This window comes from Jaculus jaculus, chromosome 15 (assembly GCF_020740685.1).
Source record: "Jaculus jaculus isolate mJacJac1 chromosome 15, mJacJac1.mat.Y.cur, whole genome shotgun sequence".
NCBI classification, from domain to species: Eukaryota; Metazoa; Chordata; class Mammalia; order Rodentia; family Dipodidae; genus Jaculus; species Jaculus jaculus.
The window spans coordinates 38,638,067-38,658,494 of record NC_059116.1 but is presented as its reverse complement, the minus strand read 5'-3'; the positions used below and the strand labels follow the sequence as shown (position 1 = coordinate 38,658,494).

The 20,428-nt window shown below is 37.5% G+C and overlaps 1 pseudogene; it reads right to left on the bottom strand.

Moving 5' to 3' along the window:
• LOC101617115 overlaps positions 1–20,176 on the bottom strand; it is a 47,523-nt pseudogene extending 27,347 nt beyond the window's left edge.
• Positions 20,177–20,428: the final 252 nt, after the last annotated feature.

Genomic DNA, 20,428 nt, shown 5'->3' with positions numbered 1-20,428 from the left:
TAATCCTCCATGCTGAAGAGAAGAAAAAGCAGACATATAAGGAACCTGGAAAAAACAAGCAATACTCAAATACTAGTTAACACAAGAGAGCATAGGTAGAAGCAGAACCACAAAAAAAAAAAAAATGCAAACATAAATACACACCTTTCAATAATATCTCTTAATATCAATGGCCTCAATGCCCCAATCAGAAGACATAGGTTTGCAGACTGGGTTAAAAAGCAGGATCCTACAATTTGTTGTCTCCAAGAAACTCACCTTTCTACAAAGGACGGACATTATCTTAGGGTGAAAGGTTGGAAAATGGTGTTTCAAGCAAATGGGCCTAGAAAACAAGCAGGGTTTACTATCCTAATATCTGACAAGGTAGACTTCAGTCTAACATTAGGCAAGAAATATAAGGAAGGTCACTTTATATTGATTAATGGCACACTCCAACAGGAGGACTTTACAATCCTAAAAATATATGCACCTAACCTGAGGGCTCCCAAATTCATCAAACAAACACTATTAGAACTAAGGTCACACGGGCTGGAGAGATGGCTTAGTGGTTAAGCGCTTGCCTGAGAAGCCTAAGGACCCCGGTTCGAAGCTCAATTCCCCAGGACCCACGTTAGCCAGATGCACAAGGGGGCACACGCATCTGGAGTTCGTTTGCAGTGGCTGGAGGCCCTGGTGCACCCATTCTCTGTCTCTCTCTCTCTGCCTCTTTCTCTCTCTGTCTGTCATTCTCAAATAAATAAATAAAAATATTTAAAAAAAATAACTAAGGTCACAGATAACACCAAACATAGTGGTAGTGGGTGATTTCAACACCCAACTTTCATCAATTGATAGGTCATCCCGGGAAAAAATAAACAGAGGCATCTGGACTAAATGAGGTCATAGAAGGAATGGACCTAACAGATATATATAGGACATTTCATCCAAATGCTGCAGAATATACATTCTTTTCAGCAGCACATGGAACATTCTCTAAAATAGAGCATATATAAGGACACAAAGTAAATATTTTTTTTTCAGTTGTAAATATGAGGAGTTTTATTTTTTTGCTGACATACTATGAGGCAAAACAAAATCACCACCATACAAAATTACTTTATAAAATATCATTCACATCATCTTCATCAGACTTACAGCATTCTGTGCATGTTAGGGGCTATGTAAGGAGGTGAAAAACCACTATGCCAAAGTTTCAGTATTAGTTTATATACATACAGTGAGAAACAAAAACAAGTAACTGTTAGGTTTTCCATGAATTTATTGCAAAAATAGTGCAAACTATTTAACCTAGTAGCTGTGAAAACAAACTTGAAAAGACCCAGCTAAGCTTAAACATGACAAGAATTGCTCAGTGTCTCAGCGGTTAGCTTTCTTCACCAGTGGTCTTGTCCATGAGGACCACCCCACCGGGTCAGCGCAGGGGAGTGCCGAGAAAGAAAGTCGAGGCTACACCTCTGGGGCAGACTGACCAGGGGCCTCCCGCAGCTGTACCTGTGGGGTCATGCTACTTACTCATGGCAAGCCGCGAGGTCTGTGTCAACAAGCTAAGGTGCCACGACTTTGAGCTTGGGGCTTAGAAGCAAGGTCCCCACCCCTGGGTGGCATGGGGAAGGGGTGAGGGAAGCAGCATGGACAGAGAGGATCCCAACGGCACTGTCTACTGAGAAGCACAGTATCTTTTCCTCAGGTGTGCTTAGGGAAAGCAGTAAAGTAGGGCGACCTTTGAACCATATATTGCAGTTAAATTAAAAATTAAAAAAAGGATAATAACTTTAAGTTTTCTTTCAACAGTCTATTGGGGTCCAAAAACATATATCTAAACAAAATAAACAAAATGCTACATGTAAAAGCTAAAGAAATAAAATGCAGCATACACAGGTTCTTTTCTTGAGGTACCTATATAAATTTAATCACCTGCCCCAAGTACTCCTGTGAGGCTAAAACAAAGCACTTCCCGGCAAGCCAATTGCAGGGCATTTATTATTATGGACAAAGTGCAACATCACGGAACTTAAAATGCAGCATACCCAAGGATGATTCTCTTACAAAATATAGCTTACTATCAACCTGATGGAAGCTAAAACATTAAAAACAGTTAACTACAATCATGTGTTTTTTCTATTTTTTCCTTATTTGAGATCCTGCATCAGAAACAAAAAGAAAGAAAGAAGGAAAAAAAGGAAAAAGGGAAAAATAAAAAAAGAAAAGCTGCGAGTCAACTTTCAAAGTTTTGCCACTAAGGAATGTTGTTTCTCTTATAAAATCCAGAGACCCCCTTAAAATAGTAAAACTATATACTACAGGAAAGATCCCTAACTTTTATTTTTTATTGGTATAAAATCAAATTCTTAAGACTCCAAAATATTGTGTTACCTCCAAAAAAATTAAGGTAAAAAAGATTGCCACAGTAGAGTAGGAAAAGTCTAGAACTGTAAACTGCCAAATAGAAAAGCATGGAAAGTCATTGATCTCCTATCTTATTTTCTTACTCATTGGAAAACTTTCCTAATTTCCAGAACCCCTGGGGCTGTGCCGGAGCACAAGCCTCCTGCCAGCTGTGAGCTTGCCCATGGTCCTTAGCACCTCTGCCACATACATCTGGAGCTAGAACCAACACTGGTCCATTGCTGCTTATGAAAGAAGCTCTTAGAAAACACGCCAGAGGAAGAGGGGTATGAATCGCTGAAAAAGCAATGTAAAAGTAGTCGTGATTCTTTTTTGGCCGCCCCCTCATTGAAACAGAAAATAAAATGATAGCTATAAATGCATAAGAAAGTTTGGGATTTATTATTTGTAAAATGTTAAATTTGACCCTGGACACATTTTTTTTTTTTCCTTTTCCCAAGACAGCAGTTGGAATCCTAATGCACTGTAGTAGTTGGCTGGGTATTGTCATGGTCAGCTGGGCTTCCCACTTGCAAGAGAACATACTTAATTCTATTCTGGTGGTTAAAAATGTGTGAGGGTTCAACATAAAAGGCACAAAATAAATAAAAGTATTATTAAGTAAACATAAATGACAATTTCAAGTTTCAGGTGGAGTCACATCTCACTGTTTGATTACATTTTTCCAATTTAACTGACAGACTTAGTAAATAGCACCCAACTGTTTAACTGAGGTAGGTCCACATTGTAAAACAACTGGGTCCCCTCTATTTTGTTTCTAAATCAAAGATGCTTTCTCAAAAAACAAAACTGTTTAATCATATGCAGAGGCAGTGCCAACATTCTCTAAAATAGACCCTATATTAGGACGCAAAGCAAATCTTAACAAATTCAGGAAAATTGAAATAAATCCTTACATTTTATATGACCACAATGGAATCAAACTGCAAATCAATAGCAAGAAAAGCTATAGCGCATACACAAAATCATGGAAACTGAACTGAAATAATTCCTTACATTCTATCTGGCCACAATGGAATCAAACTGTAAATCAATAGCAAGAAAAGCTATAGAGCATACACAAAATCATGGAAACTGAACAATACACTACTAAATGATGAATGGGTCTATGATGAAATCAAGAAGGAACTCATAAAATTTATAGAATCAAACGATAATGAGAACACAACATACCAAAATCTCTGGGACACAATGAAGGCAGTTCTAAGAGGTAAATTTATAGCTTTAAGTGCCTATGTTAAGAAATTATAAAGGGGGCTGGAGAGATGGCTTAGCAGTTAAGCACTTACCTGTGAAGCCTAAGGACCCCGGTTCGAGGCTCGATTCCCCAGGACCCACGTTAGCCAGATGCACAAGGGGGCGCACACATCTGGAATTCGTCTGTAGTGGCTGGAAGCCCTGGCATGCCCATTCTCTCTCTCTGCCTCGTTCTCTGTCTGTCACTCTCAAATAAATAAATAAAAATAAACCAAAAATTAAAAAAAAAAGAAATTATAAAGGTTGCAAGTAAATGACCTAATGCTTCACCTTAAAGCCTTGGGAAAAGAAGAACAAGGCAAACCAAAAATCAGTAGACAGGAAGAAATAATAAAGATTAGGGCAGAAATTAATGAAATAGAAACAACAACAACAACAACAAAAAAGCAATCCAAAGAATCAATGAAACAAAGAGTTGGTTCTTTGAAAGGATAAACAAGATTGATAAACCCTTAGTAAATTTGACCAAAAGAAAGAGAGAAGATACACAAATTAATAAAATTAGAGATGAAAAAGGTAACATTACAACAGATGCCAGAGAAATTTAAAAAAAATCACAGGGACATCATATAAAAGCATACACTCCACAAAGTATGAAAATCTGAAAGAAATGGATGATTTCCTTGATTTATATGACCTACCTAAATTAAATCAAGACGAGATTAATCACTTATATAGACCTATTACAAGAATGGAGATCCAAAGAGTTATCAAAAATCTCCCAACTAAAAAAAGCCCAGGCCCAGATAGATTCACTGCTGAATTTTTACAGACCTTCAAGGAAGAGCTAACACCATTGCTTCTTAAGTTTTTCCATGAAATAGAAAAAGAAGGAATTCTACCAAAACCCTTCTATGAAGCCAGCATCACCCTGATACCAAAACCAGGCAAAGATAGAACAAAAAAAGAAAATTACAGACCAATCTCCCTCATGAACATAGATGCAAAAATTCACAACAAAATATTGGCAAACAGAATACAAGAATATATCAGAAAGATCATTCACCCTGACCTAGTAGGCTTTATCCCAGAGATGCAGGGATTGTTGAATATATGCAAATCTGTAAGTGTAATACATTATATAAATGGTTTGAAGAACAAAAATCATATGATCATCTCATTAGTCACAGAGAAAGCATTTGACAAAATCCAACATCCCTTTATGATAAAAGTCCTACAGAGACTGGGAATAGAAGGAACAAATATCAATATAATAAAGGCTATTTATAACAAGCATACAGTCAACATATTACTAAATGGGGAAAAACTGGCGGCTTTTCCACTGAAATCAGAAACAAGACAAGGGTGTCCACTGTCCCCACTTTTATTTAATATAGTTTTAGAAGTCTTAGCCATATCAATAAGGTAAGAGACACACATAAAAGGGATATAAATTGGAAAGGAAGAAATCAAGTTATCATTATTTGCAGTTGGTATGACTCTATATATAAAGAACCCTAAAGACTCTACTAGCAAACTGTTAGAGCGGATAAAAACCTACAGCCATGTAGCAGAATACAAAATAAATACACAGAAATCAGTAGCCTTCATATATGCTAACAACAAACACACAGAGGATGAAATCAGAGAATCACTCCCATTCACAATTGCATCCAAAAAAAATAATAAAGTACCTTGGAATATACCTAACCATGGAAGTACAGAATCTCTACAATGAGAACTTTAAAACACTCAAGCAAGAAATTGCAGGAGACACTAGGAAGTGGAAAAACATCCCTTGTTACTGGATTAGAAAAATCAATATTGTGAAAATGGCAATCATACCAAAAGCAATCTACACATTTAATGCAATTCCTACCAAAATTCCAAAAGCATTCTTCATGGAAATAGAAAAAAAACAATCCAAAAATTCATTTGGAATCACAAAAAACCTCGAATATCTAAAATAATACTGAGCAACAGAAATAAGGCTGGTGGTATCACCATGCCTGACTTTAACCTGTACTACAGAGCCATGGTAACAAAAACAGCATGGCACTGGCACAAAAACAGACATGTAGATCAGTAGAAAAGAATAGAGGACCCAGATGTAAGTCCAGGTAGCTATAGCCACCTGATATTCAATGAAAATGCCAAAAATACTCATTGGAGGAAAGACAGCTTCTTCAGCAAATGGTGTTGGAAAAACTGGATATGTATCTGTAAAAGGATGAAAATAGATTCTTCTCTCTCTCCATGCACAAGAATTAAGTCCAAATGGATTAAAGACCTTAACATCAGACCTGAAACTCTGAAACTGCTAGAGGAAAAAGTAGGGGAAACCCTTCAAAATGTTGGTCTTGACAAAGACTTTCTGAATACAACCCCAATTGCTCAGGCAATAAAACCACCGATTAATCACTGGGACCTCATGAAATTACAAAGATTAAGGACACAGTGGAAAAAGCAAAGAGGCAACCTACAGAATGGGAAAAAATCTTCGCCAGCTATATATCTGATAGAGGATTAATATCTAGGATATACAAAGAACTCAAAAAGTTAAATAATAAGGAATCAAACAAGCCAATCAAAAAATGGGCTATGGAGCTAAATAGAGTTATCAAAGAAAGAAATATGAATGGCATACAAGCATCTAAAAAAATGTTCTATGACCCTAGTCATTAGGAAAACGCAAATTATAACTACCTTGAGATTCCATCTCACTGCTGTCAGACTGGCTACCATCATGAAAACAAATGATCATAAATGTTGACAGGGATGTTGAAAAAGAGGAACCCTTCTACACTGTTGGTGGGAATGCAATCTGGTCCAGCCATTGTGGATATCAGTGTGGAGGTTCCTAAAACACCTAAAGATTGATCTACCATATGACCCAGCCATAGCACACCTAGGCATATATTATAAGGACTCATCCCATTTCATTAGAAGTACATGCTCAGCCATGTTTATTGCTGCTCAATTTATAATAGCTGGGAAATGAAACCAGCCTAGATGTCCCTCAACTGATGAGTGGATAATGACAATTTGGCACATTTATACAATGAAATTCTACTCAGCGGTAAAGAAAAATGAAATTATGAAAGTTTTAGAATAATGGATGGATCTGGAAGGGATTATACTAAGTAAGATAACTCAGGCTCAGAAAGCCAAGTGCCACATGTTCTCTGCCATATGTGGATCCTAGCTAGAGATGACTGGGCTTCTGCATGAGAAGGATAAAACTCAGTAGCAGCGGCCCATAAGTTAAAAAGGACATATAAAGGGAAGAGAAAGGAAGGGAGGAGGGTATTTAATAGGTTGGTATTGTATATATGTAAGTAGAATGATTGAGATGGAGAAGGGATATGATGGAAAATGGAGTTTCAAAGGGGAAAGTGAGGGGGAGGGAGGGTATTACCATGAGATATTTTTTATAATCATGGTAAATGTTAATAAAAATTGAGAAAAAATTTTAAAAGATACAAGAAGCTAACAGAACTCCAAACACATTGGCCCAAAGGAGAAACTCTCCAAGACATATTGTAATTAAGACTCTAAACATTGAGATCAAAGAGAAAGTCCTAAAAGCAGTTAGAGAAAAGAGCACATCACATTTAAAGGTAACCCCATCAGAGTGGAAACACTGAAAATCAGAAGGGCCTGGAATGAGACACTGCAACGTCCAAGAACCTATGGCTTCCAACCCAAACTACTCTACCCACCAAAAGTATAACCTCATAATAGATGGTGAAAGTAAAACCTTTTATTACAAAACTCAACTTTACAACTGTATGAACACTAAACCAAGCCTACAGAGAGTATTTCTGGAAATTCTCCACACAGAAGAATCAAATAAGCTTCAAGTATGTACAAGTAGCAGATCACAATAACCTAGCTCAGAGAAGGCATGGAAAACTTCAAAGTCCATGAAAATACTAAGCCACATAAACCAACATAATATGGCAGGGATAAAATAAAACCTCACAGTCATTAACCTAAATATCAATGGCCTTAATTCACCCATCAAAAGACACAAGCCATTAGGGAGGATCAGTAAATTACACCCCTCAAGCTTTTGTCTTCAAGAAACCCACCTCACCACTAAAGACAGACACCTCCTAGGGTGAAAGGTTGGAAAATGATATTCCAAGCAAATGGGAATAAGAAACAAACAGGTGTAGCCTTACTAGCATCACATAAATAGACTTCAAACCAGAAATAATCAAAACAGGCAAAGAAGGCTTCTTTCTACTGATCAAGTGAACAATCCAGCAAGAGGATATTACAATCCTCAATCTTTATGCACCAAAAACAGGTGCACCAAAATTCATAAAACAAAACCTACTCGACAATAAACAGAAATAACCACAAACACCATAATAGTTGGGGACTTCAATACACCATTATCAGCAATAGGTAGATTGTCCAAACTGAAATTCAACAGGGAAATGAGACAGCTTGAGAAAACCACAGAACATTTAGACTTAATGGACATCCACAGAACAGTCCATCCCAAATAATCAGACAACATATTCTTCTCATGGAACCTTCTCTAAAGTAGATCATATACTGGTTCAGAAAGCTTGCCTTCTATATTTAGGAAGATTAATATAATCCTCTGCATGATATGAGATCACAATGCTATTTTGCTAGAAATTAAAAACAAAACACCCAGCAAATATCCCACTGGCTCCTAGAAATTGAACAGCACACTTTTAAACAAGAAATGGGTAGGAGATGAACCAAAAAATGAAATTGAGAAATTTCTAGAAATGAATGACAATGAGAACACATTGTACCAAAACTTATGGGACACAATTTTGGCAGTCCTCAGCAGAAAATTGATAGCACTAAATGCCTTCATAGCAACAACAGGAAGATCCCAAATCAAGAACCTAACCATCCACCTAAAGGTACTGGAAAAGCATGAGAAATCCAACCCAAAATGCTCCAGATGGAAGGAAATAATTAAGATCAGAGCATAAATTAATGAATTGGAAACTTAGAAAACAATTAAGAAACTTGTTGAAACAAAGAGTTCATTCTCTGTAAAAATGAAGAAGATTGACAATCCCTTGGCCAATTTGATCAAGAAAAGAGGTGCTTCAAATTCACAAAATTAGAAATGAAAAAGCAGAGATCACAACAGACAAGTGTGAAATTGGGAGAATCATCAGATCTTACTTCAAGAACTTCTACTCCACAAAATTGAAAAAAAAAATATGGAGGAAATGGGAAAATTCATAGACACATAGTATCTACCAAAGCAAAACTCAGAACAGACTAATCTCCTAAGCACACCTATCACACCCATCAAAATTGAAAATGTAATAACAACCTCCCCAAAAAGAACAGTCCAGGACCTGATGGCTTTTCAGATGAAATTTGTCAGAACTTCATGGAAGAACTGAAACCAAACATTCTCAAACTGTGCCACACAATTGGAGTACAGGGAAAGCTCTCCAACCACTTCTATGAAGCTACTAGCACACTAATACCAAAACCCGGTACAGAAGACACACGAAAAGAAAGGTGCAGGCCTATTTCTCTGATGAACTTAGACACAAAGATCCTGAACAAAATCCTCAGAAACAAAATTCAACAACACATCAAGTCCATTATTCACCTTGATCTAGTTGGTTTCATCCCAGGAACACAGGGGTGGTTCAACATATGGAAATCTGTCAATGTAATACACCACATAAACAAGGCTAAACACAAAAACCACATGATCATTTCGATAGATGCAGAAAAGGCCTTTGACAAAATATGACATCACTTCAGGATCCAAACATTGGAGAGAATCTGTCTTGTCAGTTTATATCTTAATACAATAAAGGCAGTACACAAAGCTCCTAAGGCCCAAATGATACTTAATGGAGAGAAACTGAAGGAATTCTCATTGAAATCATGAACAAGACATGGGTGTCCACTCTCACGACTGCTCACCAATATAATACTGGAAATCCTAGCTCAAGCAATAAAATAGGAGAAAGAAATAAAGGGGATACAATTTTAAAAGGAAGAACTCAATTTAGTGCTATTTACAGATGACATGATTCTGTATGTAAGATACCTGAAAGACTCCATTCCAAAACTCTTAAAGGTGATAAACTCCTTCAGCAAAGTAGCAGGATACAAAATCAATGCACAAAAATCAGTAGCTTTTCAATATGCAAATGACAAAGATACAGACAAAGAAATAAGTGACATTGTTGCATTTATAATAGCACCAAAAAATAAAAATAAAAATACCTTGGAATAACATTAAGCAAGGAAGTGAAAAATTTATACAATGAAAACATAAAAACACTAAAAAAAAAAAAAATTGAGGAGGTCTTAAGAAAATGGAAAGACCTCTCATGTTCCCGGAAAGGCAAAATTAACATTGTGAAAATGACAATCCTTCCAAAGGCAATCTACAGATTTAATATAATTCCCATCAATATCACAAATCATTCTTCACAGAGATAGAAAAATTGGTCTCAAAATTTATAAGGAAAAGCAGAAGGCCTTGGATATCCAAGCATATCCTCAGCAAAAGAAAAACCTCCAGAGGTATCACCACACCTGATATAAAGCTATATTACAAAGGTATAGTAATAAAAACAGCATGGTACTGGCATAAAAATAGGAGTATAGACCAATGGAATAGAATAGAGGACCCAGATTTGGGGTCAACTAAAGACAGCTACTTGATGTTTGACAAAGGCCCTAACAATATAGGCTGTGATAAAGACAGCATCTTCAAAACAAATGGTGGTGGACAACCTGGATAACCATATGAAGGAAACTGAAACTTGATCATACATCTTGCCATATACAACACTTTGGAAAGCGATATGGAGACTCCTAAAAAATCTGACTATAGAGTTACGAACAGACCCAGTTATTCCCTTACTGGGCATGTACCCTAAAAGCTCCACACCTCAGTCACAGAGATTTGCTCAACCATCTTTATAGATGCTCAATTCATAATACCAAAGAGCTGGAATCAACCCAGATGTCCATCATTAGAAGAATGGATAAGTAAGATGTGGTATAATGACATGATGGAATTCTACACAGCAGTAGGCAAAAACGACACTGAAATTTAAAGAAAATGGTCCAACCTGGAACAGATCATTCTCAGTGAACTCACCCAATCACAGAAAGATAAGTGTCACATATTCTCACTCATCTATAGCCCTAACCTGAATTTTCCCAAGTTGCCGACATACCTATCAAGCATATTGATGTCCAGACAATAGGGAGAGAAGGGAGGGAGGGGTGTAGGGCAAGGGAGGGGGTAAGGCAAACAAAACTGGACAACAAATGCCATGGTACCATAAACCTCTACATCCTAAAAGACAGACCATATGATTGAACCTTCACCAGGACCTTAGAGGGAACACCAGATTCGCAAGCCCCTGGAGAGGGTATGATGAAAACCGTTCTTTATCTCCTCTTGTTTCTGTCTCTCTCTCTCTCCCTCCCTCTCTCTCTCTCTCTCTCTCTCTCTCTCTCTCTCTCTCTCTCTCTCTCTCTCTGTTTTTCTCTCTCTCTCTCCCTGCCTTCCTCCCTCCCTCCCTCTTTTATATCACTTATCCTTTTCTTCTTTCTCTTCTTGGGTGCTGACCTGTAACTCCCAGTACCAGCAGGTGGATATCATCCACATGAGCTTTTGATCACAGAGACCTACAAAATCTCCCAAAAGAAAATATATGTTTTTGTCAGAGAACTTGATGATCTAGCATAGGTTAGTGATAAGACCCTACTGCTGAAGACACCATATACTTTTGGCATGTATCATGGAGCAACATGGCTGGATGCTGGAAGAAAGTCAGTCCCCAGACAGTTAGCACATCTATTGCCAGAATTTGCCACAGGAGTGACAGGTTAATGACCAATATCTGTCCAAGCAAGGCATGGTCTAAGGTACTCATCAGCAAAAAACCTGATGTGATGCTCATACAAGTGCAATAGTGGTGCATAGCCATGGTGGGAAAACAACTGCTCTCGATTTGGCTAACTGATCTGCTCCATGGAATGGAACCCATAGCTGGAACTGGGAAATAAGTCAGAACCATCTCCAAAGTTAGCCCACTCTCTATTAAGCTCTCTAAAAAACAATGGTTCTCACATTTACTTGGTGATAACTTTACTCTCTGTTGGAGAATCTGCTTCTCTTTTTCAGATAGACACAGATCCTAAGGAGATAATCACCCCATCTTACCTCAGAAGGGTCCCAGCTGAAACTAAGAGTAATTAGGGAAATAGGCAAGAATGCTGTTTTCTTGGCAAACCAGGAACCAGCACAATGATTAAGGAGATAGACACAGAGAACAATAAACCCCTACCAAACCAGATATCCAGAGACACAGAGGTGCCCAAGATCTCAACATGGAAGCAGAACTAATAGCAACACATCATGGCTCAGGTAAATTCATGGAAGAGGGAGTGGAAAGAATGTCAGAGCCACATATTGACACACAGAGACATTCCCTCATACCCAAAACTAAAGGCACAACTCAGATACTCCATCGTATCCCTGAGGGTCCCTGAGGAGGCAGGAGGACAGGGAGGAGGCTGACAATGGTACCAACTTGACCATATTCACTGACTACAAAAATTAAAAACTTAAAAGAATAAAAGAAAAGATAACGAGTGTTAAAAACATAAGACAAGAAACAAAAAAAGATACACAGGTTGCAGTCATAGACATGGAGAGATCCCGGGACAGAGTAGGAAGCCAGATCCCTTCTGGGTAGCCTTCATAGTGCTGGAAACTGTTATTCTAGCTGATAGGCTATAATGGTCACTAACAACCTCAACATGCAGTGGAGATTGAAAGGTATAAAATAAACATGCCAGCCTAGATTCACACACCAGGGCAATAGTCAAACACAAGATATGGGAGTAACAAATTGCTCTATTATTGGACATGAGGCCCATTCATTGGGAGTGAATTCATAACTGGAACTAAGAAACAAGTCAGAATCCTATGGCACAGAAGCTCATAGACTCTTAAGGAAAGCTCTCAGTTTTCTTTGGCTAAAATGAAATTGCATGACCATCAGAAAGTTTTTTAAATGTCTAAGCCTATCCACTTTGATCTATACAGTATATTCAAACTGTTACTGTTCGTTATCTCCCAGATAAAGTGCTTAACTACAAGCCTGATGGCCTGTTTGGTTCCCAAAAATCATCACAACACAAGCAAAGTGGTGCATGGGGCTGTGATCTCTGTGTATATGACAATGGAAGTTAGGGTCAAGAGAATCTGGAAGCTCCGGGCCCCACCCTACTGGTTCCCACACTGAGGCAAAAGAAGACAAGTAACGTGACAGGTGCTGCCTGCAGTCTCCACACAACAGGAATATCAATGGCAGTACTGGGGTTGTTGACTGTTCTGTGCTCTAAAAGACGTTTTTCATTATTGCATCTTCCATTCATGATCTTTTGTCCCTTTCAGTTTTTTTTTTTTACATTCATCTGTCTCTTCTACTTTCCGCATTTTGCCAAATACATCTGCATGTTGTTAAAGATGTGTTTGTTGCACTCTGAGGGAGATGGCTGCTGCTGACCTTAGGTTCTGATCTGCAAGATCGGCTCTTTGGTTTGGGGAGTTTGTGAACTGATTCTCCTGATATGTTAAAGAAACAGTCATTAAGGGCATTTGTATTAGACATCATTTCAGAAGTGGCATCTCCATAGGTACAGGGACTACTGTGATGAGGTTTGGGCCACTTGGAAGTTTCAGATGTCATATACCTGGGCACAGGTTTATATTTTGTTGAATATGGACAAATAATAACTTTTTTTATTTTGGGTGGTTCCTAGTGATGTCTTCACATAGGTATACATTTTTTTTTCTATTTTAATTACTTTGTGTGCATGAATCCAAGGTGTGCATATGTGTGATGTTTGTTTGTGACTGTGTGTGTATGGTGTGTTTAGGTGTGTGTGCTTGCCCCAGCATAAATGAAGGTCAGATGAGAACCACAGGGTTTTTCTCCTCTCCTTTCACATTCATAGGAGAAGGGGTCTCTCTCTTGCTTTGCCATGGCTTGTTAGTTTCCCTATTCTCCTGACTGTACTTCTCATGTTGTAGCCTGTTAGGATTAAAGATCTATGGGTCCCTTTGATTCCTACTTGGTAAGTGGGCACTAAGGAGGATCAAACTTTGGTTGGCAGCTTTTCAAGTAAGCTTATATAACCACTGAACCATCTCAAACACTTACCTTTAGGGAGTGTAAATCCATGTCATTTCTCATTCCTGTGCCTTTGAGGTGTGCACCACCTGCAGTTTTAGAAATAGACACATTGCAATGCTAGCCTTTCATATATATATATATATATATATATATATATATATGTCAGTCAATTTCAATATATTTACTTATCTTGTTAAAGCCTGTGTTCTTACTGCAAATCCATCCTCAACATATTATAAGAGCCCAGTAATGGAATAACTGGGAGTCTCAATATTGCTTTCCATGGTGGTTGTACCAGCTTACATTACCACCAACAGTGAATGATGGTTCCTACTTCTCCACGTCGGATAGCATTTGTTTTCATTTGATTTTTTAACATTTGCTATCCTTATTGGAGTAAGTAGAATATCATAGTTGTTTAAATTTATCTGTAATTGCTAAGGATGTGGAACATTTTTATTAACATTGCCATCATATCCCCTTCCTCTCTCCATTAGTCTCTCTTTTATTTTTATGTCATCATCTTTTTCTCCTAGTATGTGGATCTTGTGAAGGTATTGCTGGGCACTGAGAGTTCATGGATATCAAGGCCAATTTCTGTCTAGACAGTTGTATGTAAGGAGTGGTGCTCTTCCTTTGGCTCTTACATTCTTTATGCCACCTTTTCCACAATGGGCCCTGAGCATTGAAGGGTGTGGTAGAGATGTTTCAGCGCTGAGCACTCCTCCACCCCTTCTACTCAGCACTGTGTTGCCTTTGGGGTCATCCCAGTGGTCACTGCCATCTGAAGAGAGAAGCGTCTCTAACCAAAAGTGAGAGTAACATTAATATATGAATATGAAATTAAGTACGGTACTTTCAGGGCAGTTTGGTGAGAATTACATATTCATTTAGGCAGACAAGAACAGGCTTTATACCACTAAGGCACATGACCTCCCATGCCATAGGCTCTTGATTAGATTTCCAGTACCGGGCATGTATTCCCTCCCATAGAGCATGCCTCTAGTCCATTTAAAGAACAGTTTGTTTTTGCCAGAGTAGATATGCCACTATTGCACTCATTTGGCTATTTGGCCTGTTTATCAACCTTGTTTATCCATTCAAAGAACCTACTTTTGTTTCATTGATTCTTTGGATTTTTTTTTCTATTTCATTAATTTCAGTCCTAATCTTCCCATCTACTGATTTTTGATTTGCCTTGTTCTTTTTCCAAGGAATAAAGTGAAGCATTAGATGTTTTATCTATGAATGCTCTAATTTCTTAATATAGACACTTAGATCTATAAATTTCCCTCTTAGGACTGCCTTAACTGTGTCTCAAAGGTTTTGGTATGTTGTATTATTTTCATCATTTGATTCTATGAATTTATTGATTTCCCTTTTGATTTCCTCAATAACCCATTCATCATTCAAGTGCACTGTTTAGTCTCCATGAATTTATGTATGCTATGTAGTTTTTATGGTTGCTGATTTGTAGTTTCATCCCATTGTGGTCAGATAGAGTACAAGGGATTATTTTAATTTTTCTATAATTGTTAAGATTTGCTTTGTGTCCTAATATATAGTCTATTTTAGGAAATGCTCCATGTGGGGAGGGGAAAATGTATATTATTCAGCATTTGGATGGAATGTTCTATAGGTGTATTTGTTCCATGACATCATGTAATTCACATGTCTCTCTATTTTTTTGCTGGAATGACCTGTCAACTGAGGAAAGTGGAGTGTTGAATTCACCCCCTACAATTGTTTTTGGTGCTATCTGTGACTTTAAGTCTAATAGTGTTTATTTGATGAAATTGGGAGCCCCATGTTAGGTGCATATATGTTAGGATTGTAACATCTCATGTTGGAGTGTTCCTTTAATCAGTATAAAGTGACTTTCTTTATCTTTCCTCACTAATGTTGACCTGAAGTATATTCTGTCAGATATTAGGATAGCACATCCTGCTTGTTTCCTAGGCCCATTTGCTTGAAATACCATTTTCCATACTTTCATCCTAATTTTCTTTCTTTATTTACTTATTTATAAGAGAGAGAATGAGTGCACCAGGGTCTCTAGTAACTGTAATTGAACTCCAGATGAATGTGCCACAATGTGCATCTTGCTAAAGTGGGGCCTGGAGAATCAAACCTGGGTCCTTAGGCTTCACAGGCAAGTGCCTGAACTGCTAAGCCATCTCTCCAGCCCTGAGAGCTAGAATTTTTGCCTGCTTTTTATTGTTGTTGTTCTGCATTTCTATTTCCTCACTCATGTCTTATAATGACCTCCTATTTTCACTGGGCTGGTTTCCTGTTTTCTCTTGGAATTCCTTCAGGAGTTTATTTTCTTCTTTAATTCCTTTTCTGGTATATTTATAATTATTGATGGGATTGCATTGTCTTGAATATTTGTGTATATTATATTGTAATGTGATTTTTGGATCCTGAGTTGATTTGATGCTTAGGTTTTCTTTGCTCCACTTTGTAACTGGGATGTTTGATGTTTTTGTTGTTGTTGTTGTTTAAGTATGTTAGTTCTTTTTGGATTCTAGTAATTTTGCCTCTGACAGTTGTATAGCCAGCAAAAATTTTCTCCCATTCTCTGGGTACTCTATTGGCTCAGCCTATGTTTATGTCTGTCTGTGAAAAAACTTTTCAGCTTCATGACATCCCGATGGTTAAGTGATTATTTAAATTCCTGAGCTACTGGAGGTTTGTTCAGGAAGTCTTTCTCCACTCTTATATTGTGGTGAGTTCCTCCTGATTTTTATTTGTTTGTTTGTTTTTCCAGCAGTAGAAAAGTTTACAGTCTTAAACAGAGGTCTTTGATCCATTTGGCCTTGATTTTTGTTCATATTGAGATTAGTGGATCTAGTTTCATTTTTCTGAATATGATTAAACAGTTTGTCCATGACCAATTATTGAAAAGGCTCTTTTCTCCAGTCTACATTATTAGGGCCTTTGTCAAAGACTTAGTAGTTGTAGTTACTTCACCTAAATTCTGAATCCTCAATTCAGTTCCATTGGTCTATATTCCTGTTTCTATGCTAATACCATACTGGTTTTTGTTACTATGGCTTTGTAATATAGCTTTACATCAGGTATGGTGATGCCTTTTGCTGAGGAAGTAAGTCCTGATAACTCTTCCAGTTTCATTTATGTCTGTTGTGATCTCTCTTTATCATGTCTAATTTTGTTAATTTGAAGTATATCTCTTTTACTTTCATTTTTTACCTTGATCATGTTGGCCAGGGATTTTTCAATCTTGTTTAAGTTTTTCCTTTTTTTCTTTTTTTTCTTTTTTTTTTTTTTTTTTTTTTTTGGTTTTTCAGTTAGGGTCTGGGTCTCCCTCTAGCCCAGGATGACCTGGAATTCACTATGGATTCTCAGGATGTCCTCAAACTCACAGTAATCCTCCTATCTCTACCTCCCATGTGCTGGGATTAAAGGTGTGCCCCACCACTCCCAGATAACCTTGTTTACTTTTTCAAAGAACCTGCTCATCGTCTCATCAATTTTCTTAATTGTTTTCTTAGTTTCCAATTCATTAATTTTTTTCTCTGCTCTTGATTATTTCTTTCCACATGCAGGTTTTTTGGGTGAGGTCTTCTTGTTTTTCTACTGCTGTTACATGGATGGTTAAGTTACTGATTTTGTGATCACTTTGTCTTTGTTATGAAGGCATTTATGCTAAGAATTTCCCCCTAAGGACTGCCCTTATTGTATCCCATAAATTTTGGTATGATGTGTTCTCAGTGTCATTCAACACTAGAAAATTTATAATTTACTTTTTTATTTAATCCACTACTCATTGATTGTTTAAAAGTGGGGGTTGTTCAGTTTCCAGGAGCTAATGGCATTCCTGGCACATTTCTAGATTTATAGCACTGTGGTCTGATATCATGCAGGAAATTGTGCTGATTTTCCTAAATATAAGGAGGCAGGCCTTATGACCCAGTGTATGATATATTTTGAAGGTTCTATTGACTGCTGAGAAGAATGTTCAGTCTACTTAGTAGGTTTATATTGTATATATGTAAGTACAATGATTGTGATGGGGAGGTAATATGAAGGAGAATGGAATTTCAAAGGGGAAAGTGGGGGGGGGGGTAGGGAGGGAATTACCATGGGATATTTTTTTATAATCATGGAAAATGCTAATAAAAATTTAAAAGAAAAAAAAAGAATGTTCAGTCTATAGATTTGGGGAGGAATGTTCTGTAGATGTCCATTATGTCTAATTTACCTATGGTCTTGTACTTTCTTATTTCCCTGTTGATTTTCTGTTTCAGTAATCTATCTATTAATGTTAATGAAAAATTAAAGTCCTCAACTTTGATGGCATTGTTATTTATTTCTATTTTTTGTCAAGTAGTTTTTTTTATGAACTATGGTGCACCTGTGCTTGGTGCATAAAGACTGATGATTGTGATGTCCTCTTGTTGGATCATTCCCTTGATGAGTAAGAAGTGGCCTTCTTTGTCGTTTTGAATACTTTTGGTTTGAAGTCTATTTTATGAACTATTAGTATAGCAATGCCTGCTTGTTTCTTATTTCCATTTGCTTGGAATATTATTTTCTTCCTTTTTACCCCAAGGAGGTGTCTATATTTAGTGGTGAGGTGGTTTTCTTGAAGACAGGGGTCCATTTTTCTGATCCACCCTGTTAAGTTCTGTCTCTTGTTGGGTGAACTAAGGCCATTAATGTTTAGGTTAATAACTGTGAGATTTGATTTAATCCTTGCCATATTGTGGTGCATTATGGGGTTTGGTGTTTTCTTGGACTTTGTAGTCTTTTGCTTGTTTGTTTGGTTTTGGAAGTAGGGTTACTATCTAGCTCAGGTTGACCTGGAATGCACTATGTAATCTCAGTGTGTCCTTGAACTCTTGCGTATCCTCCTACCTCTGCCACCTAAGAGCTAGGATTAAAGACATGTGCCACCATGCCTGGCTGAATTAGTAGTCTCTTGAGCCTTCTCTAGGTTTCTTTATTGTGGTCTGTTTCTTATAGCCTCTTGAGAAGGGTTGTTTGACTCTTTTGTGTGAAGAATTCCCTGAAATACTCTTTATAGGTTTGGCTTTTTGTTCATATAGTTGTAGAGCTGACTTTTATCATGGAAAGTTTTTCTTTCACCATCTGTTATGAGGTATACTTTTCCTGGGTATAGTAGTTTGAGTTGGAAACCATAGGTTCTTAAATTTTTCAGTGTTTCATTCTAGGCCCTTTTGACTTTTAGGGTTTTCATTGGGAAGTCTGAGTCTGATGAGGTTACTATGGAATATATTGTTTCTCTCTTGCTGTTTTTAGAATTTTCTCTTTGCTTTCATTGTTTAGAGACTTAATTACAATATATCTTGGAAAATTTTTCCTTTGGTCCAGTCTGTTTGGAGTTCTGTTAGTTTCTTGTGTCTTGATGGGACTCTTTTTCAAGAGGGTAGGAAAGTTTTCTTCCATAATTTTGTTGAATAAGTTCTCCATGCCTTTAGTCTGAATTTCTTCCCCTTCTGGTATTTCCATGTTCCAAATGTTAGGATGTATGAGGGTATCCCATAGTTCCTTCATGTTCTTTTGACAATTTTTTTTAACTTATTCATGTTTTTGGACTTGCTAACTGTTTCTTCTGTCTTGTCTTCCAGTTCTGAGGTTCTTTTCTTCACATGACTTACTCTTTATTTAAGGGCTTCTAAGAGTTTCAGATTTTTTCAATTTGGTTTATATTTTCTATTTCTATCTTGATGTATTTGGTTTTTGTTTTTTGAAATTTATTTGAGAGCGATGGGGGGGGGGACAGAGAGAATGAGGCAAAGAAAGAGAGAGAATGAGTACAACATGGCTTTCAGCCACTTCAAACAATCTCCATATGCATGTTCCACCTTGTTATCTGGCTTACTTGGTTCCTGGGGAATTGAGTCGTGAACCAGGGTCCTCACACTTCACAGGCAAGCACTTAACCACTAAGCCATCTCTCAGCCCTTCTATTACTTTTTTATGTCGAGTTCCTTTTTCAGGCCATTTTCAGATTTACTTAATGCTTCTGGGAGTTCATCCTTGCATTTAATTATGTCTTCATTGAACTTATCCAAATTATTACTATTATTGTTATTATTATTATTATTATCTTTTTTTTAACCTCCTTCAGATCACTTAACTCTCTTTTGAAGCCTCTCTATCTCTCTCTCTCGTCTTATTAGGTCCATCCTAGCAAGGACAGCATTAACACAAGTGTTGGTCTTTGTTGACTTTCTGCAAGTTCTATTCTACCAATTTTTTCATCAGGGTTACATACCTTGTGTCTTCATTTTGGTGTTCTGATACTGTTGTTTCCATTTGGGACTAGGCATCCTTTTCGGGGTTCCATTTGATGTTTCTGGTCTAGATGTTATCCAAATAACCATGCTTCAGTTCCCAGAGTAATATCAGGCAAGACCTGTGGGGACCTAGGGTAAAAATGCCTAGAAAACCTCCAGGGGGAGGGGGAGGAGAAGCACAACAGGGAATCCACTATTCCAGCATGTGAATCCACCAATGTTCTGGGTTGCCTACTAGACTGCCAGACCCCTCAAGCAGCCATCCCAGCCACCACACTGCAGATCAGGTTAGCTCCTGTGCTACCTTCAGGCTCTGTGGCTCTGGGCCAGGTGCCTCTC